The following is a 22,725-nucleotide window of genomic DNA, read 5'->3' as shown; positions in this document are numbered from 1 at the left end:
TGTTCATTTTCATTTTTGTGCAAAAATCTCTCCTCTGTTTCTCGAGGAAGAAAAGCGGACCGTTTCGTTTAAATGACCGCTTACCGGGACATCCTCTAATGCTTCTTGCCACCGAAGAGATGCTTTGCATAGCTCGTTGAATGGCGCGTTGATTGTTATTGTCGTTCAAGTGTGTAGTTTTTCCGTCTCTCCGACAACGTAGCCAGACGGAGATAAGTAGAAAGTATCGCGACAACGGATCCGGAAGTGCGCTCTGAGATATTTAGCCGATTTTCCCATTCACGTCGAAGAAAGTGAAGACCGGAGAGAAAGGTAACAAAGGGAAACGAGGGGAGAGACAGAGAGAGAGAGAAAGAGAGAGAGAGAGAGGGAGGAAAAGAGAGAGAGAATAAAGAGAAATTCTGATCTCTCATTCGCTCGCTGCGAAAAGTCCCTGGAGAAATAAGAAGGGCAGCTGAGTTCTTTCGCCCGGCGAGAGGAGGAGGAGCGCGCGCTGCAGTTACTTCAACGCAGTCGCTTCTTTTCACAATGTGCAAATGCGCCGTTGTACAGACAGGCTATATTGCGCCATCGTGATAACTCTCGGCGTCGCGACACTAACCGTCGCGATATACTCGCTCTCGCGACGCCCGGGCTCGCCGTGGGAAAGTAAAGAAGGTTGATTCGCTCGTGAAAAGGTAAGGTTGTCGTAATTCATACACACAACCACGCTTCATATAATATACATAGAGAGTGTAAATTATTATAAAAAAAAAAAAATCCACACACACACACACACGCGTAAAAGCGTCATGGACCGTTCAATTCGTCCGAACGATGTTAAACGTATATTACGAATAAAGTTCTTAAATACTCAAATGAAGACATTTTTTATAGTCCACTAAAGCAATAAAGGAACGAAGTTCTCCTTACAGCCATAAGTCTTCGCGAACATAAATGTTCAGCTTCTGACTCGGAACCAAGATCGTTTCGTAATCGTTTCTCGCGTCTTCCGAGCGTAACCGAATTTTCGTCCCCCATTTATCCAGCTCTTGCTGGCGACTGTCGGCGGTTATCTTCGCAAAGATATACGAATCTCGGCGGGAATCCCCGGCGTCGACGGAATTGCATGGATACCGAAAAACACAGTTGACATTTTTGTCATTTGCTTCTTTCGCGACAGCGAAATCAATTGCGTTCTTGTATTCTTCGCGCGCGGTCGAGACTCCTTTCGATCGCGAAATTTGGTAGAAAATTTGCCGAAAATATTTTTTTACAATCTGACCGCGTGCACATTTTATAATTACGACGTTTTCTTTTAATCGTTCTTTTAATTTAACAATAATTTTTTGTTTCAGCAGATAAATATTTACTGAAACAAAAATTTGATGAATTATAAAATCACTTTCGCTGCTTTGAAACTTTGAAAGTAATCTCTAATCTCTGCAGTTAATTATTTCTTTTATGAAAATAAATTTTTAATCTTGTGAAAAGTTTTTGATCTACCGTTGCTTTGAAATATTTTATCTTCGGTAGAGAATATGACGGAAGCACTTCTGATACAATACTTTTCATACCAGTGGAGAAGTTTCCTCATCTTTAGAGCGACGTTCTTTCGCAAAATTCTTTGGAAAGATCCATAGAAAATGAGTCGCATAAAAGATTGAACACGAGAGAGAAAGAGAGAGAGAGAGAGAAAAGCTTCTTTATATACACACACACCCCTACACACATATATATATATATATATTTATATATTTGCAATAGATGTTAAAAATATTTTCAATGCCACCGATCGAACAGTGAACGAGAAACTAATTGTTTTGCGTAACGTACGTGTCGACACTTTTGCTCCACGGTATTCGACAAAACACGGCAATGTAAAATCCGCGTGCCATTAAGTTCAAGTCCAACACGTAAAAAGACACAGAGAAGCTACTTGGAAAGCAAGTTGGAGTGACCATCTTTCCGACTCGCAGCTTGCTTTCCAATGCATCAACATGCAAGCCACACGAAAACTAAGATGGATGCGAAGAGGGGTTTGGAGTTTGTTCCCCCAAGAGCACGGTACGAAGCATTGATTCCTCAGTGCGAGAGGAGAGTTACAGCTTTGTTTACTACGAGGGCGACGAGCTCAGCGCCGTCCAGTCTGGCTTGGCGCGCTCTGGCTAGGGTTGTCGGTGTCTTCTTTTCTTCCACGGTCTCCTTCTTCCCCGCACTTTCTTCAGCCGTGTCCGCGGCTCCCATCCCTCCCTCCCTCCCTCTCTCTCTCTCTTCCTCTCTTTCCACAGCGTTCTTTCTTTTCCCTCGGAACGTCTGGACTAGGAGAGACCTATAGTTAACGTCAAGATCAACTCTTCTCGTCCTTTCCCGACGTTCCTCCCTTCCGCGCGAATACTCCACGGTCTCCGCGTACGCAAACACATCCACCACCAAGGCGGTTGGTTTATATGGAACTATAGAAAGCGAAAGAGCGGCGAACTGAGCCAACCGTCTCCTGCAACTCCCTTCTCTCTCTCTCTCTCTCTCTCTCTCTCTCTCTTTCTCTCTCTCTGTCTCTCTTCCTCTCTCGTTTCTCCCATCCCTCAGCCATTGTGTAGATGGAAAGTTGGACCACATTCCAGCTGAATGTATTACAACCACTTAACCCGCAAGCTGTCGAGGCCTTCAGACTGGAGAAATTCATGCAGCGTATGAGCCGACTTTACCCTCGAGCTGATACTTGGTTTAATAGACACATTAAACGCACTGTCTGAGCTGTGTCCGACGATAACGCGATAAATGACGTTACGTGTGTATATTATTGCGGATAATATATCCACATGATAATATATACGCACGATGAATTATTTTATTTTTACAAATAAATTAAGCGAAAAAGAATTATTAATTTTTTAAATTGGTGTGTATGAAAAGGACCTTTCGAACCAGTTGCAGGATGTTGTGCGAAAATATTCAATTTGATTAATATCCAGACGTTTCGACTTTATTGATTTGAGTCATCATCAGTGGACATTCTAAATTAATTTTTTGATTACTCTGCAAATTTGATTACTTTCTTTTGTTAATTTTATCAGACCGAAAAGACGCGTTTTTAATTCTCGCTCGTTATCGCGACATTTTATTTGTTTCGCATATATATATTGTATATATATATATATATATATATATATTGTACATCCCCATCCAGAGAGAGCACCGGTAGATCTTTACAGGAATTTACAACGTGTAAAAACTGCGAAAAGAATTAGGTAACTTCGCCGAACTTCCGCTCTACCTCCACTTCTCTTTTATCAAGTTGGATCAGGTTAGCACTCGAACTGTCGAGAATTCGAACCGTTTGACCGTGTTCTTCTGAAACTTGATTTAACAAATTGAATGCAATAAATTTTGTTCTGACACACAACGTTTGTTTGTGTTTTAAGATTGGATTGTGACCCTGCAATCTCACTTTTATCTGATATACAATAATAATAAACACGTACGTGACGAATTTTCTCGACGTCTATCTGTGCTTGAAACAGACCATTCCCGCTTTGAATTAATAAATGAAAAAGTAACGAGGTGAGATTTGAATATATTAGTTTGCGCAGCTTCCAGTATATATCACAGAGAGAGAGAGAGAGAGAGAGAGGTAACTCTTCTCACTCTCTCCTCGCTCTCGTACTCCCCACACAAGAACTTAGGACACCTTATAGATAAATGTATTAGGACCACTTATCCCACAAGCTGTCGGGTCCTCCGAGCTTGTAGACAACCTCTTAATTATCATAGAACGCTACCCCCTAAGCCATTGCGCGGGCCGGAAGTACGAGAGCACCGCCGTGAGTGCTAAAAGCACCTGGAAACTTGGTGTCAAAGACTCTAAATAGATGAGATTATCGCACTACGCAGAGTCCACATGACGCGACGTTTCTCGTCGCAGGCGAGAGAAAGAAATGCGTGTGTGCACATGCGGCGACTTAAATAAATAATAAATATGAAAAATTCATAAATTTACTTTTTTTTTTTAACATTGTTTTTAATTGTTTAACTAAGAAGATAAAACTGTGCATATAATGTGCACGTGTATATATGAAACTAAATTAAAAAGAATTAATTTCAATATTGTTTTTATTGCGCAATGTAAATATGTAATTCAGTACACATGTACTGTGTAAATACGGTATATAAAACACAAATGAAATTATATAGGTTTCTCTTTCTTTGTTTTAATGTGTATAAAAATTACATGTTACTTATACGTAACATATATACAATTTCATCCGCGTAGCGTCGCATTTTCATCAAACAGTCGAGTGCCATAGCTGGCTCGTAACGACGGAGAACACTGGATGCTGCTTCTTGTCAGCCAGGAAGACAACGTGCTAGCAAGGAACATTGCACGCCGCCACATCGTTTCGCTCCCGCCCTCGCGCGCGCCCTCCGCTTGTCAACACGTTCTTCTAGCGGAGTTCGAGCGTGTTCTCTCCTGTTCCACAATGCCCGCCGCCAGTGGAACGCTGGCTGAGAGACGTGATTCAATTTAAAAATCATTCGCTAAGTGCTTGGGCTGAAATATCCTTTTTTATTCGAGAAAACACATCGCTCGGCGCTTCTTCGTCGGCCATTTAACTCGCGCCGCTTTAATTCACGTTGTCCTGGCCGGACTCGGACGAACATGAATTCCCCTTCGACGTTTCGACGCCGAAATATGGACGGTCGCGGCTCAAACCCGCCGCCGCCGCCGCTGGCAACGAATGCCGGTTGCGGTTTAATCGTCACGCGGGGTCTAACGATCCCTCGTATTCTCGCTTCGTGCACTTTGCGAAGAAAAATGGAAAAAATAGAACGCGCGCGCGATCGAGTGTGTTTGTCCGCTCGCCAGCGAAATACGATGCGCGTGATATTGTGTTTTCCCCGGGCGCGTTTTGTCGCGTTTTAAGAAGTGTCAACGAAACGGAACAAACAAAAACGGACCAGACGTTTCGATCGATGTTCGATGATATACGTGTAATGGAAAAAAAATTTGTTTCGATTGATTGCAAATAAAAAAAAAGAAAAAAAGAGCGATGGAAAAAGGTATCAAACTTTCACCGTGTGAAAGATCAAGAATCCTTCAAAATACATTGTCGCGCAAATATATTATAGTTGTATCTATTTTACAGAAGGGGGAACGACGGGGGGGGGGGGGTGATGAGAAAGAGAAATGAGGCGAGGGGGAAAGGATACAACCGTTGCGGGTTGACTTCGAATCGAATCCTCACGTTATCCTATATAACGTCTCCTGACGTCTCCATTCGTAAGTTATGGGGTTCCAAAGTGCAAGAGTGAATTCCGCCACTTGGAGCAAGATCAGCGGCTAACTTCCACGCACCATCGTAAATCCACTCTTGTACTTCGAAACTCCGTAACTCACGATCGGATCATCGGTCGGTATGATACATTATGGTGGGTGCCATTCGGGATTCCCCGCTGTGATCTCTCTCCGGTCTGTTCTTTCTCTATCTCTCTCTCTTTCTCTCTCTCTTTCTCTCTCTCTATCTCTCTCTATGACTTTTGCGGGCGCGCGCTAAAAATATACGCGTTCCAAGAGAATGATATGTTATTCGCGCCGGCCGCGCCGTCTCCAAAGTGCATTTTCTCACATTTGGTAGTAAAATCAAATAAGATAGAGAGAGAACGAGAGAGAATATTTGAAACCGCATACGTACGCGCGAGTGATTTACAATACGTAAAGAAATATTTATTTCCCTCCCCCCCCTCCACGCAAGCGCATTTTATATCGGCTTTTAATCAATAAATCCTCCTTCCTTCTTTCTGTCTTTCCTTTTCAAATTTCATTCGTGGTATATTTACAAAAGAGAGCCGGCGGAATCGGTTGAAGAAACTTTTCGCGGATTTGCGCGCGCGATGTTTATTGGCACGCGTGACTATCAGGAAAACGTACGTTACGCGCACGTTTCGCGATTGACGCCGTGTGTTTCGACCAATATTGATACTAAATTAGTTATTCATATTGCTTCGGCATACAACTGCAGTTCAAAGGTAACGACATTATGCGCACCGATACAGAGCTTACATACGTGAGCACATTATCGAATAATATTCCGATTAATTATGCGAATATCTGCATCGGGATTTCTATACGCACTGTCGATTACAAGTTGTGTAAATATCTAAGCTACACACAGCCGGTTAACAATGCTAAATCGCGTGCTTATGCACACAATATACGAATTTGCATTCGGGAGAGGTTGTGTGTCATATACCTAAGAAATTATTCATATGCATAACAGCTGATTTGTGGTAGCATATAATTACTGAATGCAGCACGTTGCATATACACGAGAGAGAACCGTTCTGGTAATACAATGAAATATACCTGCTAATGCGGTGAGAGAGAGAGAGGGAGAGAGAGCTGTGACAAATTTTAACGACGAATTTGATAGATTTCGCGCACCGACAAATCGTTTTCCGATAGATTTCGCTTTTTATCAGAGACAAACAAAAAAAAAAAAAATAAATAAATAAACAAACAAGTAAAATATATATTCGAAAAAAAAAAGGTTACGGCGCTTCTTCTTCAAATCGTCGCGAATTCTTAATTATATCGCAGCAAGAAATTCAACGCTTTACGAAGAGAGAGGCAATTGCAATATTACACATCACGTAGCCTACTAGACGCTGAAAAATTGTCATCTCTCCGTCTTAGCAGCCTCAATTCCCAGGCCGCACGCGAATGCACTTTAAGTGATTACAAAACTTCTTTCGCTCGACGTTCGGACTCTCCTCTCCCACTTTTCTTTCTTCTCTCTCTCTCTCTCTCTCATCATGACAAAATTTATTTAACTCATATACTAATTATCAGCGCGCTTTGATTGACTTGCTCAAATTTCTGGTAATAAAACGAACGAAAATTACGTGCGCAAGATCGCGCACACATTTGCTTTTGGTTTACGTTCAGAGATTGAGTACGAACAAACATTGTAATAACATTTGTAAGTGATAAATAATTCGTATACTTAAATCTCATAATATATGTATGACTGTAAACACTGCATTTTCGATGCCACGTAGATTACTTTGGTACTTCGCTTCGACGTTTACGTATTCCTCAAGTAACGTTGCGAACTGTCTCCCGAGCTACAGTTTTCGCGCGGCTAAATGTCAACTTGGAAAGTTCGCCGAATTCGGCAGTCCGACGGATGGAAGCGTATTTGGCACACCGTTATCTCTCTCCGAAAAGCATGTTTCTCGGCAATCTCGGTTCGTTTATTGACACAATTTTAGAATTTAGGACGGCGCTGATTCGTTATTCACCACCGCGCGCAAATCGGATATATATCGCAAAACAAAAATAAAAAAATTTCAATACACATTTATTTGCGAAACATATATATATACGTGTGTACAATACATATTCATTATTATTTTGATACTCTAAAATATATGATATAATCGCATGCATATTTATTCGATTTCAATTAGCACTTTTGTCAACAGTATCAAAGGTAATTATTTTATTTAAAAAAGAAACATTGTAATGGCAGTTAAAGCAGACACGGTTGTTGTTGTATAAAGGTGTAAAATATGTTTATTTGAAAAGCATGGATGAGTGTATAAATGTAAAGACGTTTCGACCTTCAATTTAGGTCTTTATCAATATAATTATAATTCTAAAAAAATATAAATGTGATGGTCGCAAATGACCCGAGTCGAAATTTAGCGTCTACATTATATATAAATAAAAACCCGAGTCAAAATTTAGCGTCTACATTGAACCTCAATTTTTCTTTTTTTATGTAGAAGTAAGAGAGAAAGTAGATCCTACTTTGACGCTGCTATACGTCCGAGAAATTTCTTTTTTTCCTGCTAAAGTTTTAAAGTAGGGTTCAATTCTCAGATTATCAGACTGCGCATTGCAGGCTCTGATAGGCTCAAAGTAGGAGTAAGAAAAAAGTAGATGCTACTTTGACGCTGATATACGTCCGAAATTTCCTTTTTTCCTGTAAAGTAGGGTTTAAATTTCTCGACTTCGGGAAGATTTATATAAAAAAACAAAAGAACTTACAAGAATAAACAATAGTAGTGGTCTTCATATATTATGATGTGTAACGTACATGTTTGAATTGACAGGCCACATCCTCTCAGAAGCAAAGAAGCAACTTCAGGAGAAACGAACTGTGAGCGCTAAGTTAATGGCAAATCAAAAACCAAAGTCACATGCTCGTAATGCAAAGCTAATTGACCGTATTATCCACAAATGGTAAATAAGATTTATCTAAGTTTTCTGTGTCACTATGTAAATTAAGTCCGCGATTCTCTGATTCTTGATATGTAGAGTTTCCGAGATTAAACGCTTATACTAAAATCTTTCATTGTCTAAAATCTCAACACTCAATCCCAATCAAAATCGTGCGAGTAATTAATTTCGTGATCAGTTATCACTGAACTTTGAGATAGAGATTCGGTTTATGTGATAATTATTTTATATAACAAAATTGTTGACAAAAAGTTATTGCGACACGTATGTATTTATAGATTTTTTTTCTTTATTATTAGCAAATATTATATTATATTTCGAACAAAATTGACGCAAAATTTTCCGTGCTGAACTTATGATACGAGATAGGCTGGCAAGTTGATAAAACGGAGAAAACAAGGAGAAGAGATGAATAACAGGCGCGGCTAAAGGCTTCGGATGTTGCTTCCCATCAACTAAGAGAGTGAAGGTTAGTTGCGGTGTATATGTTTCTCTAGTCAGAGCACGCGCAACGCGTAATTGTGAGGATGTCGGAGGGTGCGCAAAATCGGAGACGTTGGATAGCAGAAGAGGGTGAAACCGAAACAGAAGAGAGAGAGAGAGAGAAGTTGAGAAGGTGGCGAACGAAGAAGCTCGAGGTCATCCGACGACGATAGTCGGTGGAGTGACAGACGAACAGACAGAAAAGGTGGTGATGTCGATGGGGCGGGGCGCTGCGGCTCATTAAACCACCCCGGTACTCACGTGGCATACGGAATCGGTAATAAAATCATTCTCTCGATCGTTCAGACGATAAAACTAATGCCAATTCGTGTGTCGAAGAAACGATTGAAAATTAAAAGCCTCCCTCCTCTTTCCCATTACTCGCTCTCGCGAAATTTTCGCACGGAGAAAGTACTTCGAACGTATATGAAGATTATATTTTTAAGTTAAAATAAAAAAAAGAAAAAGTAAAATATAACGATGAGAAAATGCGCAATCACCGCAGGCGAGCGGGAAAAAACGTCACGCACAGAAAGACGCGCGCGAATTTTGTCAATTATTAGAAAAATTCTTCGAGGAAGAAACCGAATCGGTTAAAAGTCAAACGAGACGCATCGGGATGAATTGCCGGAACAACCAGAGACGAGAGAGATAAACTTCCGTTCACTTGTACATGGAGAACTAATAACGAAGTTTAAGAACTCCATAACTCAGCGGTAAATATTACAGTCGGCATACCTTTTGCAGCAAAAGCTTGAATTATTCCGTTCTTAATCTCGCGCATTTTGTTCGCACTGGATGTGGAAAATGTTAACAAATAATTTCAACAACACATTCCTCCGCAGAAGAAAAGTGAAATAAAACACAAAATTCGTAAGTTCCGTACTCGGCTTCGGTATTACAATATTCCTTCCACAGTTTATACGTATTTCTAGTGTTCGCTTCGTAGTGCGCGATTTTATCTGCAGCTAATTGAATAGCACACACCGGCAATAAATAATCCTTTCAGCGCGCACGAGCGAGTGTCTCGACGGTGGACTTTCGCGCAAATCTATGTCCGCGCGTTTTGTCCAATTAAGTTTTCACTTGCCGAGCTTTGTAGCGCGCGCGCGTGCGCCAGACTCGACGCTAATTTTATGCTGCCATACGCGTCTTTTTGATTATTTCGCTTTTAGTTACAGAGTCACGCTCGCCTCGCGTAGGTAGGATAGAGCCAGTTCATTCCGCGAGCGCTGCAATTTGCTCGTGTACGATAATAAACCAACAAGACCGAGGGAAAGAGAGGGGAACCATCGAGATACCAGGAAGAACCGCGATCTGCTCGAGGTCCGCTGTAATAACAAAAAAAACAAAAAAAAGAAATAATAAAAATAATAAAAATAAAACAAAAAAACGAGGAAAAAAAGGCTTCAACGGCAACCTTAACTTTTCTACGATCGACGATGCTCTTCCAGTCGAGCCACGGCACTGCGCAAAAAACAAACTTTCGAACAAAAGTTTTCCTTAATTCCGCCCGCGAGTTGTCGGACGTACGTGACGAGATATTCCCTCTGGCGTCTTCCTAGGACAGAAGCCACGAACCTCTTCCTAGGAAGGACGCCAATTCCCCGTGCCGTCAAGAGCTCTGTCCTCCGAGACAGATGAAAAACGAGTGTCTGAGGAGGATGGCATACGGCTGACCCCTCGAGAAAGATAAGATACCAAAAAAGAATATACGCACGTATGCACGCGGAATAATTCAGTTTCTCTGTTATCGCGCGCGATTTGTTTCGATCATCCGAGATATACTCAGGCGCGAGAGATATGTCACTTAATTTTGGCTTTGTTTTTTTTCTGCGCGCAGAAGAAGAAGCTATCTCGTAGCCTGATAATTTCTTAATTGAGCGACCCAGATGCGCCAGAATGTATCTATGTCTCTGCCCGTTTTTACGCTATAAAAAATATATTGTTTGTGAGAACGCGCTGTGAATAGTTCGAAGTAGCAGATGGTGATAAAGTTTCAGATAAAAATATCAATCAAATTTGCAACGTTCGAACAACGGTATATCCCCTACATATTTTTAAACTCTCTCCACTTCGAACGTAACTGTTTCGAATGTCTCGATGTCGATTGAACGTCAGTTTGAAGACTCGTAAAAATCTACAACTTTTCGAAACTGGGAAAAAATTTAGGTTTTTGCAATTTAACGTTCTGCGATTGCGAGAATTCGAATCGTCTCTTTCGAAAATCCTGAATACTATATATACGTACTTTTTTTTTTTTTTTTTTGTCAATCCTCTTCTCGCGCACGGTGAGAGAGAAACGCTCTGATCCGTGAGTTCCTATAGCTTCGAGTTTTTGAAATCGACTCTTGAAATAAAAGGGGAATGTTTCGGCGCGCGCGCGCGCGGAATAATCCGAGACACATCCGTGTCTCTCGTCTATGATCCCTTTCTTTTCGCGCTAAGCGCGCGCCATCCGCCCTTTCGCGCCCTCGTCAACGCGCCCATTCCTCTATGTTGAAGCCGCGCGTGAGAAAACAAACGGGACAGACAAGTTACAGCGGGGCAGCCGTATAGCAATGCGAGGCGGCAAACCGGGCGAGGCGTTGAGGTATTTATATTGGCTTCTCGCGGCGTGACAGTGATCTACTGGGAATTCGACCCCCTGTCCTTTTCCGTCCCTTTGTCTCTCCTTTTCCGCGTCTACCATCCCTCCACTTTTCCGCCTCCTCTAATTCTCTCTCGCCTGTCCCTCCATCCGTTCCTTTGTCTCTCTCTTTCTCTCGCTCTTTCTCTCTCATTTTATCTCTTTCTTTCGCCCTTTCCTCCGCGCGTCTCTGTTGCCTTTGACTCTTTCTACTTTCTTCTATTCGCACACTATCGCGCGCGTCAGGTACTGTCGTCGTTCCGCGCCGTGGAATACCGACGAAAACCAAACCACCCTCGGTGTCGAAGTAATAAAAGCTGCGCCGATTCTAGACAGCTATTAGGCCGTATAGCGAACTACGAAAAGAGCGCGCGGGGGAAGGGGGAAAAGAGAGGAGGGAGAAGATGCCATCGCCCGCATTCGATGTTACGAAGATAAAACCAGAAGTGTACCAACTTACGGTAGGTATTTGATGACCGTTATCAAACATATTGCAACATACGGATACCAACAGTTTGGCGTGCGATACAATACACGCGCGGTACAATAACGGTCAAATAGAAAACTTTTACCGCCGTGGAAGATAAAAGCGCGGACGAGAGCTTCTCTCTCGTGCTGGGATACAAATATCTAATTAACGTTCAATTGTGTAAGAGAAATAATAAAATATAAGAAGCGCCGGAAGAAAAGAAAGAGAATACGCGCAAAATATATTTTTTTAAAAGTAATAAATTAATAAATACACATTAAGATTCGAATCAAATTCAACTCGAACATCTATATGGACGCTTCGATTTACATTTTTTTATGTAGAAGCAGTTTACAACTGTCTTTTATTTCTTTATAAATTTTTTAAAAAACACCCCGAGTCGAAATTTAGCGTCTACATTGATCCTCAATTTTTCTTTTTTTATGTAGGAGTAAGAGAGATAGTAGATCCTACTTTGCTATACGTCCGAAATTTTCTTTTTTCCTGCTAAAGTTTTAAAGTAGGGTTCAATTCTCAGATCAGAGACTGCGCATTGCAGGCTCTGATAGACTCAAAATAAGCTCTGATAGGCTCAAAGTAGGAGTAAGAAAAAAAGTAGATGCTACTTTGACGCTGCTATACGTCAAAGAAATTTCCTTTTTTCAAAAATTGAGGTTCAATTATAGACGCTAAATTTCGACTCGGGACCATTGTGCAAAAAACATCTTACCAATTCGGCCCGATCTCATGTAACATAATCGAAATGTTTTTTTTTTTTTTTGAAAAAAAACTGCGAAGTAAAACAATCCCGTTTTTTTTCCCCGTTTGGAAAAAAAAGCCGAGAATTGATTTGTAATTGTCTTTGATATCGTTGGCATGCAATGTGTGTTAACGAGAAAGCGTATAAATTATATTTGTCGTGCTTTTTTTTTCCTCGCGCATATACATCGATAAATCTAGTGTAGGTTTCAGTTAATTTTGTAACGCGCGCGCCGTGGAAACAAATTTACAAGGATGGGCGTTGTATCCCTCGCATTCAGCGTGCAAAAGAGGCGGTGGGCGCAACCGGATGAGCCTACACCGCCACCAGAATAACCAACCATAAAAATGTCCGATGGAAACGCAATTAAAAAATTACTGGCTCGTATATATCCACTCAGCGGTGCGGCGGTGGACACACCAAGCCGGACGTTGTGTGCTTGTTTTTTTCACAACAAATCGATCGCGCGCACAATCATTAGCGCGCGCGCGCGCGTGCGAATGTATCCGCGTTCCAACTTCGCGCGACCAACACCGTCTTGACGTTTTTTTAAACGTTTTTACACGTCAATTTCACCCGCGCGGAGTTTTTCTATTTCTACAAGTTTTTTTAAGTTTTTGATCGAAAACTAAGAAAAAAAAAAAAAATGATAAGAATGTCATTGAAATATTATTTCTAATCGCGAACAATTTGACATGGCCGTTTCGAATTGAATTGCACGAAGGTGATTCCGATGTTAAAGTGCGCGATTAGAACTTAGAATTTTTCTCGGATCGACCCGTTTTGTTCTTCTTTTTCGGGGAAAAAGTTGGAACCGCATCGAGACTACCCGAAGGAAGAAGAGCGCGAGTCAAAGGAGCGGAAAAAAAGACGAGCGGGGAGAAAAAGAAAAGACCGAGAAATCAGGGATAAAGAAGAGAAAGAACGACGGTATTTGAGCAGAGAGAATTCGGGCGTCGCTACAAAGAGTGAGAGAGAACGTGGGGAACTGTTCGAGTTGAACGGGACGTCGCGTACAACTTTACCAATATCCAACACAACGGTATGAGGGAGAGAGAGGCCGTGTGTGCCAGATGATACGCGTGTGTATACCACACGCCGAAGATCTCGTTTGGTCGGTGTCCGAATGGACGATGAATTTACACGAACGGCGAGATATCCGGGAAACCTGAATACCCTGAGCAGAGTATGTCGTTCCCCGTGTCCAGACATCGATCGGGGATGTATGCGGATTAATACGTCGCGATCGCCGTCGGAGAATAGCGGACGATTTATCGGAAACTGTGAATAACTTTATCTATGCGGACGCGCCAGGCGGCGATTTCCGAGTGAATTGCGCGCTGCTTGCACCAACATCGAAATAAGAATGAACGCGCACATAGGTATAATCAGATATTGTGTGTGCTACGCACCCAAAATTAACTCTTTCTTCTAGTTTTAGAGCAAACTAATGTTTCACTTATTTTTAATCACGGTTTTAAATATATTTTTAGATCCATCGTCTGAATCGTCGGAAAGTTTCTTAACAAAAATTCATATTTTTGCGAGAATCGTCTAGATTTAATTTTTAATTAAACTCTAGAAAACTTTCTAAATCTCTCGACAACATACGCGTATAAACTTGATCAAACGTTCCATTAGATCAATGACCGAAAAAATTCGGCTGAATTCGCAAATTGGAGTTGTGCCACGAATCGTCAAACTCCGCAAAAACCGTCACTTACTCGCGCGGGCAGGTCTCGGCTAATAACATAACGTAACACAATGATGAACATCTCGGACTGCGGCTGTAAATCAAAATATTTGTTGTTTTCCTCGTCGGAGGTTGGAACAGGCGTGTCCCAAAGTTGCGTCTGCTGTTGTTGTTACCGGAAAGAAAGGGGAGAAAGAGAAAGGCACACGAAAACAGCTACAGGAAGAACGAAAGTTACGGGATAACTGTTGCGAGACGCGAAAAGAGGCGCAGTCGAGCAGACATTTCCTTCTATCGGCGGCGATTTGAGCTACAGGATGTCGCGCGCAACTTTTCCAATATCCATCAGGCGGGCACACACAAAAATGCATATATAGACATTGACGCGTGTGCGAATTTACACATACGATGAGCCAATATGAAGCAATCGCCGTCATATTTCTCGTTAACGAGAACTTACTAGTTTGTCACGCATCCGTTCTCATGACACTTTGTAAACTTCTCCTGTCAATCCCATAAATCGTGATTTCATCCACTTTACGTTCGTGTACCGGAGTATTTCGGGGGATATTTTCAATTTTCTTTTTTTTTTTTTTTGTTTTTTTTTTACACACATTTTGCAGTTTGCATTGTTCAAAACTACTTTGTGAGAATTAGTTTTGAATTACGTATGGACATCTATTTTTAAAGAGAAGAGAAAGAGAGAGAAAAGCTTTGTTTATTCTGCGTCCTGAAACAAGTCAAGCGCTTAAGACTCTTATACAAATTAGACAAATATAAAAATAGATTAATCATAATAATTATATAAACAAAAATAAATGTAAATAAAAACAAAAATAATAGAAAAATAATACAAATTAACAATAAAAGTTAACAATAATAATAAGAACTTGTGAGTTTGTATCTGCCATCATGAGACATCACACTAGGGCGGATTGAGTAAGACCACAACAGAGAGAGAAAGAGAGAGAGAGAGAGAAACCTCGAAATCGATAGTTTTTAACTTTTGTGGGATACATAATTCATTCGTTGTTTACGCACAAGAATATATATATATATATATATATATATATATATATACACATATATATATATATGTACATATACTCGTAAGTTTACTAAAGAAAATTGAATCGAGGTAAAACGGCCACGTCTATTTGATTTTGGACATCATCTGTTTGCTCTTCAAAGTTTTAACCCACTTCGCGTGATATGCCGTGATATCGCACAATCTCTCATCTTATTATCCTGCAGCCGTGCATTTTATACGTGACCGGCACATCCAAGCAGCATACAAAGAAAGCATTAAATGGCGGATAAACAGCACTCGTTCCCGTGTCTAATGGCCTTCATACGTCTCGGTCATATTCGTTCCGCGATCCACATGTCGGACGCGATATATCTACGCTCCGCGGTTGCGAAACGCGATATGAATATTTACAGAGGCGTGTCGGTAATGATTACACGGAGCGAGCGTGTGGATCTTTCTGCAGATTTAGCGCTTCCCTGAAAATGTATCGAGTGCGACGTGGCTCAAACCTGGCTATTATTAATTCCGTTTGCTCAACATTTTTTTCTCTCGCGCATAATGCGTCTTACATGTCAACATTGTAAATTTCCTTTCCTTGTTTTTCTTCTCTGACGTGATTTTACGTTCACAAAGAGCCGCGACCGTTGAAATTATTTGAGCCACTTGACATATTCAATTTACACGTCCGGAAATTGTTAGTTTCCCGATGTCAATTATTTGAATTTGAGATTATTTTATTTATTCGGCGTGTACGCTGTTCAAACTTGAAATCTATAACAATCGACAATGTCTCGTATTTCGGTAAATTCCACTCCCTATAATAATCCCGATTAATTAATAATATTAAATTGCAAGCAAGGTAAATAATATGTGTACGCACATCATTAACATCGTACAATAGCGGTTAATTACCGAATAAGATAGACTGTGTTAAACACACACATCGCGCGCGCGAGCATGTCTTTTATTTATTTATAATTTTGTGTAACTCTTACAACAATGACGATAGACATAGCGTATTTGCAACATACAAAAAAAAATCATTCTGTGATTTTCCAAATATCTGACATACTTTTACGTTTGATTCAGAAACAGACGGAGAGAAAGCAGAAACACAGTACACCAGAAACGACAGAAATAACAACTCAAATATTGTCTTATAATAAAAAGTTTATGTGTGTGTATGAACGGAGGGGGGAGATTCTTACCCAATGAGAGTGAGAACGAATCGAGCAGGCTAAATATTGATTTTCTGTCCGAGTTTTCAGTCTTGCTGCGGAAAATCCAAAAATTATCGCGGACAAACCCGTTATTTCCCAACGAAATGAACCGAAAACTGCGATTAGATGATTGAAAAAAAAAAAAAAATAAAAAAATAATTAATTGCGAGAACTTAAAGAATCGCTGACTTTTTTCCCAGCTGTTTTCTTTATTATTGCCGTTTTTTTTTTTTGCGAGCGATTATATCTGGGGGCGAGATGTACATACTGCGCCGCGCGTATGTATATTGGCGCGTATTGAATATTGGTAAAGTTGTATGCAACACTCCGCGACGCGGAGTCCGGCGACGCTTTTCAATAGAACCCGAAATCAGAACGCATCTGTAAGCCCTCAATTTCAAAACCTACGTATCCACGCTTCGGTTCTCAAAAAGCAGTCTCTCTTCTTTCCGCGCAGCACATTTCCAAGCACTTTTTCGCATGCTATCCACAAAGCAAGAAAATCGTCTGCAATCGATTGACTGTTAAGTCAATCCATCCAATAATGTAATTTTCCGAGATGTCACACAAAGAAGGTCTTTAAAGGACGCACACAGAAGACTTGGAATTGTTGCAAAAGAGGATTTCGATAACTTGTTTTGAACTTTATGCTGAAACTACGGAATATCGATACAACGTCGAGATGCGCGAGAGAGAAACAAATTGTTAACGCTTATTTTCGAGAGAGAGAGAGAGAGAGAGAGAGAGAAAGAGTAAGTAAAATACAAATCAATTATAACCCTATACTCTCTCGCACACATACAGACGTACACATGGAACCCGGATGAGGGCTGTAAAGCGACTCGACGTTTGCGCTGAGCATCACTGAAAACGCTTGAGGCGTACTGATGGAGAATAGAACAATCGTAATACAGAGCGGAGAAGTGCTTTGGACATTAGCTGCTGCCGCGTGTAGTCTCATTCGCTCAGCGTTCAGTGGCGCTCAGCGTAAATGGCCAAGTGATGTGCCGGTGTTCCTCTGCCCTCATCCGGGCTCTCTATTTTATAATACTATTTTATAATTCTTTTCAAAAAAAAAAAAAAAAAAAAAAGAAACACTTGCATACCACGCGTTACCAATGATAGAATTTTTTTTATTTACAATTTTATTTCGTCGTTTCTTCTTCTCACAAATAGATCTCTCACCTCTTTTTTTTTTTAATATTATGAATTTTCGCACGCGCGCGACTATAAAAAAAAAAAGCTACACTTGAAACTCTGTTAAAATTAAACCCCGTCTGAGTTTATTCCGCGAGCAGTATTCAGCATTTTGCGTTAAATAATCTACTCCTCTCACTTTCCAGACCGCGAATTATTAAAGAAGTCTATTAGCGAATCCAATCCGAGATAATTAAATATTTCAAGGCCACGTCTCCGCATATTTCTACACCACCGAGTTTAAACTACACTTCGCGGGCTTGTTCCGCGTATTTGCACTCGTAAATCAGAAATCAGCACAATGTTAGCCGGCGTTTCAGTACTCTCGCATTAGTACAAAAAGAAACACGACACCCGCGACTTTTTTATCTACGCTATATCGTCCGCGTACAGATTCGATAAATTCTCCTCTTGCTGTATAGACAGAAACCGCCGCCTGCACAATCTCTGTCCAATCAGAGACTTCGGAAGTGGAAAGAAGAAAAAGAAAGCCGGAATAAAATGCGGCGAGCGAAGAGAAAGAGAGAAAGAGAGAGAGAGAGAAACGCGAATGTGCGCTTATCGATTAAAACTCAAACACGCGCACGCTTAGAAAATCCCTTTTTTTTTTTTTTTTTTTTTTTTTGATTTTTTTTCCAAGAGCAATCTGCCCAAAAAAACAAATGTAATCTGTAGAGAAATTAAAATATTTCGAGAAAGAATGTGCAAAAAGAGAATCTGCAATTAGTACAGATAAAATTTGTAGGAAATAAAAACCAAACGAGAAATCTAAAAGTTTGCGTATTTAGGATCAACTCAATCGCGGTAATTTATCGCGTTCGCTCAATTTCGAACTACCTACTCTCTTTCATCCTATCTCCCACTCTTCTTCCTCCGTGGACTTGAATTACCTCTTCCAATGTTCAACTCGGCATCGCTATATGACCGAAATGTCTACCGGGCGTTCGTGCTCTTTTTCTTTTGGTGTGATAACGATTTATTTCTCGGCCACGATATAAAATACTTGAGACTTACTCGGAGTCTAATAAAAATAATCAACGACGCAAAGAACATCTCTCGTGCGTTGATATATTGTATATCTTCTTCAAAAAAACTTGGATTCTATCTGGCAAAATTTTAACGAAGACAATGTTGGAAAATCCATACATCAAGCAATCAATCTGAATCAATGCCATTGCTTCATTTATTCGCTTCCGCACATTCGAACTCTGAATCTATTGGGCAAAAAGCGCGCGCGCGCACACACACGTATGTTATATATATATATATACACACACACACACGTACTCTACTCAAGTTATGCTCTATCTTCGATCGAAAGCCAACAGACCAATCCGAATCTCCCTATCGATGCTTCTCTTTTTGCTGAGTAACCGCCTCTTCAAAATCACTACATCCTCGACACGTGGCGTATCAACACCACGGAGTAACAATCAGGAACTCTGATTGATTTCACAGTTTGTCGTCCGATTCTGTCGCAGGTAGGTTTTTCGTCAGTCACTCTCGATTGCTCTAGGCGGGTTACATCTGATGACTCGCACTTCTTGTTTGCGAAACAACAAAAGAGACTCGAATACAACAATACGCATTTTGTTTATATTAAACATGTGCGCGATAATATAAAGATGTTATATATATATAAATATATATATATATATTTATATGTATAGATATGTGTCATAAAGAGAGCAATTTCCCAACACGAGAAAAACACGATCACAAATAAATGCGTTATAAAAATATAAAACTATACTTTATCGCGCGATTATCTCCGCGGTATCGTTATTGTACATTTATTATCGTAGCTTACACACACGCACACATAAACTATTGCCTACGGCGCTGCAGCGAGTCGAACCGAAGTTTATCGGCGTTTCTCTTACCTAATCCCACATTTCCACCGCCTTATCGTTTGGCGAAGTTCTTCGAAGCGGCAGGGTGCAGTCGTACGATATAACTCAGTAGTAGTGAAACGGTTACAAGATAAAGAAGCAATATTTTATTTGAGCGCGCGGTTTGCGCGCGCTCGCGCGAATTTCTCTCGATTTCCTCGGACAAAATGGGCGAGGCGCGGGATCGGCCAAAAGCCGATTTTTTTCATCCGACCGTGTGCCTGGGAGGTGAAGTAATTTTACAGGCAAATAAGACGCTTAACGGAATTTACGTTAAAAAAAAAAAAAAAAAAAAAAAAAAAAAAAAAAAAAAAAAAAAATACTAGCGCGATGGCAGCTACATGACACCGTGACACACACGTATTGACGTATGCGGTGCATTTTGCGAGTGCACGGCGTGAAATGGGACTGGGAAAGGAGTGGGAAAACCGCGTCGAGCGAGACAGAGAAAGGTGGTTCCTCGAAAAAAAATAAAAGTGTGTGTGTCGCGGAGGTAGCGTCATATTTTTTATTGGTCCGACGGCTACGCGAATCGTTATCACGCCATTTGCCGCAGCCCGACAATAATCCACCCGATCGAATCAATGATCGTAGGCCATTTTTGCGAAAATGTTCTATTCAGCGCAATACGAGTGCACTTTTGGACGGCCATTCGCGCAATTCCTGTGTATATGTATATATATATATATATATATATATATACATATATATATATCTATATCTATATATACATATATATGTATAAAACATACATATACGTAAATGCATCCGCTCTCGCTATACTCGCATGACGTCAGCACGGCAGGATACCTTGCCGCGCATTTTAACGTGACATATTTGCGCCTTTGAATCCCATTATTTTCTTACTACTTGCCGCATCATACGTATTCATGATGCTCCCGTAGAACGTGAGAAATATGTATGTACGAGACGCCGGAATCTTTTTGCTCGCGTTATTCAAATTAGACGAAACTTTGTTACATGAAATTGCAACGTTACCGGAAACTGACACTCCGCGGCCGGATTTCTTGCCGGATATATTTTCACGAGGTGAATGTCATCGAAAGTTACTCTCGTTAACCACCGCGCAAAATGCAGCGGCAATTATACGACCATTAATTAATAAACTTGCGTCGGCTCAATTTCTGATGTCGTTAATGTAACTTTCGAATTTTCGTTTTCGCAACGCGGCGAACGTTTACGCTTTTCTCATACGAAAGAACCGAGCGCGCAATTTTCCTATAAAATACTTGTACTTAATTTCATGCGAGACACGTGTGCGGAAGGTTAACGTGCCAATTAGGGCATTAGTAGAATTTCCCGCGGAATAAACGAGCTTTGAATTACTCGCGCGAGTTAGCCCGGACGCGCGCAAAAATATCGATCCGTCCTTTTTAACAAGCCCTGCGCGCGGGAAAAAGGCAGGAAATCTTTGGAATGCAGGAAGCGACAATGAGCGCGCCGAGCGAATGCCGATCACATGTATAAAAAAATAAAAAAAAAAANAAAAAAAAAAAAAAAAAAAAAAAAAAAAAAAAAAAAAAAAAAAACTCGCCACGCAGCGCGCGTGGTTTTCGATCGGGCGCGGCGGCGCGCACCATTCTTCGGCGTCCTTTTCACCCTCTCTCGGCACCCCTTTTTTTCGTCGTCGCGCCGGAAACTCCCGCGGTCGGCGGCGAAACATTTTTCCATGGACGTGGGTGCGCGCCGACATGTGGAATGAGGCACGGTTCGTCGGTTGAAAGCTTTTTAATGACCGACAAAATCGCACTTGGACCCGCGAACGGAAAAGGGCGCTCGATCGTGTGTATTTCGGATTTCGTTTCTTTTTCACGCTAACGGTCAACCATAGCTTATGATGACCGGTCACGAACCGTTTATTTGTTACATTTACGAAATCTCGTACACGTCGTTCATAATTAAACGGAACGCTCGCGTTTTGCTAAAAATATCAATTGTAATTCGACCTCAAGATACGTTTTTATTGCTTTGCACAAACATTAATAGCAATTCTTTTTATATTTGATGTATCACTTTTTGCATCGTTTATTGAGAACAATTTCAACAATCTAATTTTTAGATGGAAAATAACACAAACGTATAGATATTAAATGCGCGGATACTTGAGCAGAAATATACTCTCATTCATTTTTGATTTTTGTTTCGATGCTAAAAAAAGCGTTTCAACGTATAACGATCAAAATAAGCGATTCCGCGCCTCGCGCGCAGTTACAATCGTAAATGCAACGAGATTCGACGGTGCGCCTGGAGAAAAGTTCTTAATTGAATACTTCGTCCTTAATTAAGAGTGGGATATAGACACGGGGGAATCGCTCCGCGTTTTTCGCGAGAGCGCGCGAGAGGCAGAGTTGGCTGGCTCTCTCCGCTCTCGCATGCGAGTATAGTGCAAGCCTGTGCGAGCGCGCGCGCGCAACGGAAATGCACGGTCGTTAGCGACCGAAGGGGATGAAATGACTTGCCCAAGGCTAACGCAATCAGCATTCCCGGTTTAATGAGCCCCGCGTATCCACCTCTCTCTCTTTATCACTTTCTATCTTCGCAAACGGTTTCCACTCGCCCTAGCCAGCTGGATGTGCTGGATCTGCGTCGCTCTTAGGAGGGGATTGCAGCAGCACACTTGCTTCACGGAGACACCGGAGGCCCACAACCCTTGGCCAAGGTAATTACTGTCCTTTCAAAATAGACACTCGTGCCGAGCAAGCAGCTGAGCTAAATGCGTTTAGCGATATAGCGGTTACAGAATCAATACGAAAGTAGAAGACGTCGCGAGGAAAAGAAAAGTGGTAGAAGAGAGAAAGAAACCAGTGCACGCACCGGCGAAATGAGAATCGAAATAAAGTATGAGAGAGAGAGAGAGAGAGAAAGAGAGAGAGAGAGAGAGAGAAAGAGAGAGAGAGAGAGAGAGCAAACATGAAAAAGAAGGGATACAGCTCAAGTTGTAGCGCAAAACGAAAGATTGAAAGACAGAAAAAAAAAAAAAAAAAACTATGAAACATATTAAAACATATTTTTCAAAGAAGAAGAACAAGAAGAAGAAAGAATAAAACAAATTAAAGCCGAACTAAAATGTACGGACGAGAGAAGAATAAAATCAGATGTTAGGAAGG

General features: G+C 41.0%; 1 protein-coding gene across 1 annotated transcript in view; it reads right to left on the bottom strand.

The window, feature by feature from the left end:
* The window catches only part of LOC109853951 (neurotrimin-like), a 144,292-nt gene that overhangs the window by 61,636 nt on the left and 59,931 nt on the right, over positions 1-22,725 (bottom strand). The window lies entirely within an intron of this gene.

This window comes from Pseudomyrmex gracilis, unplaced genomic scaffold (genome assembly GCF_002006095.1).
Source record: "Pseudomyrmex gracilis isolate BER0280 unplaced genomic scaffold, ASM200609v1 scaffold_57, whole genome shotgun sequence".
Taxonomy (NCBI): Eukaryota; Metazoa; Arthropoda; class Insecta; order Hymenoptera; family Formicidae; genus Pseudomyrmex; species Pseudomyrmex gracilis.
The sequence above is the reverse complement of the archived record's forward strand: the minus strand, read 5'-3'. Positions and strand labels throughout refer to the sequence as shown.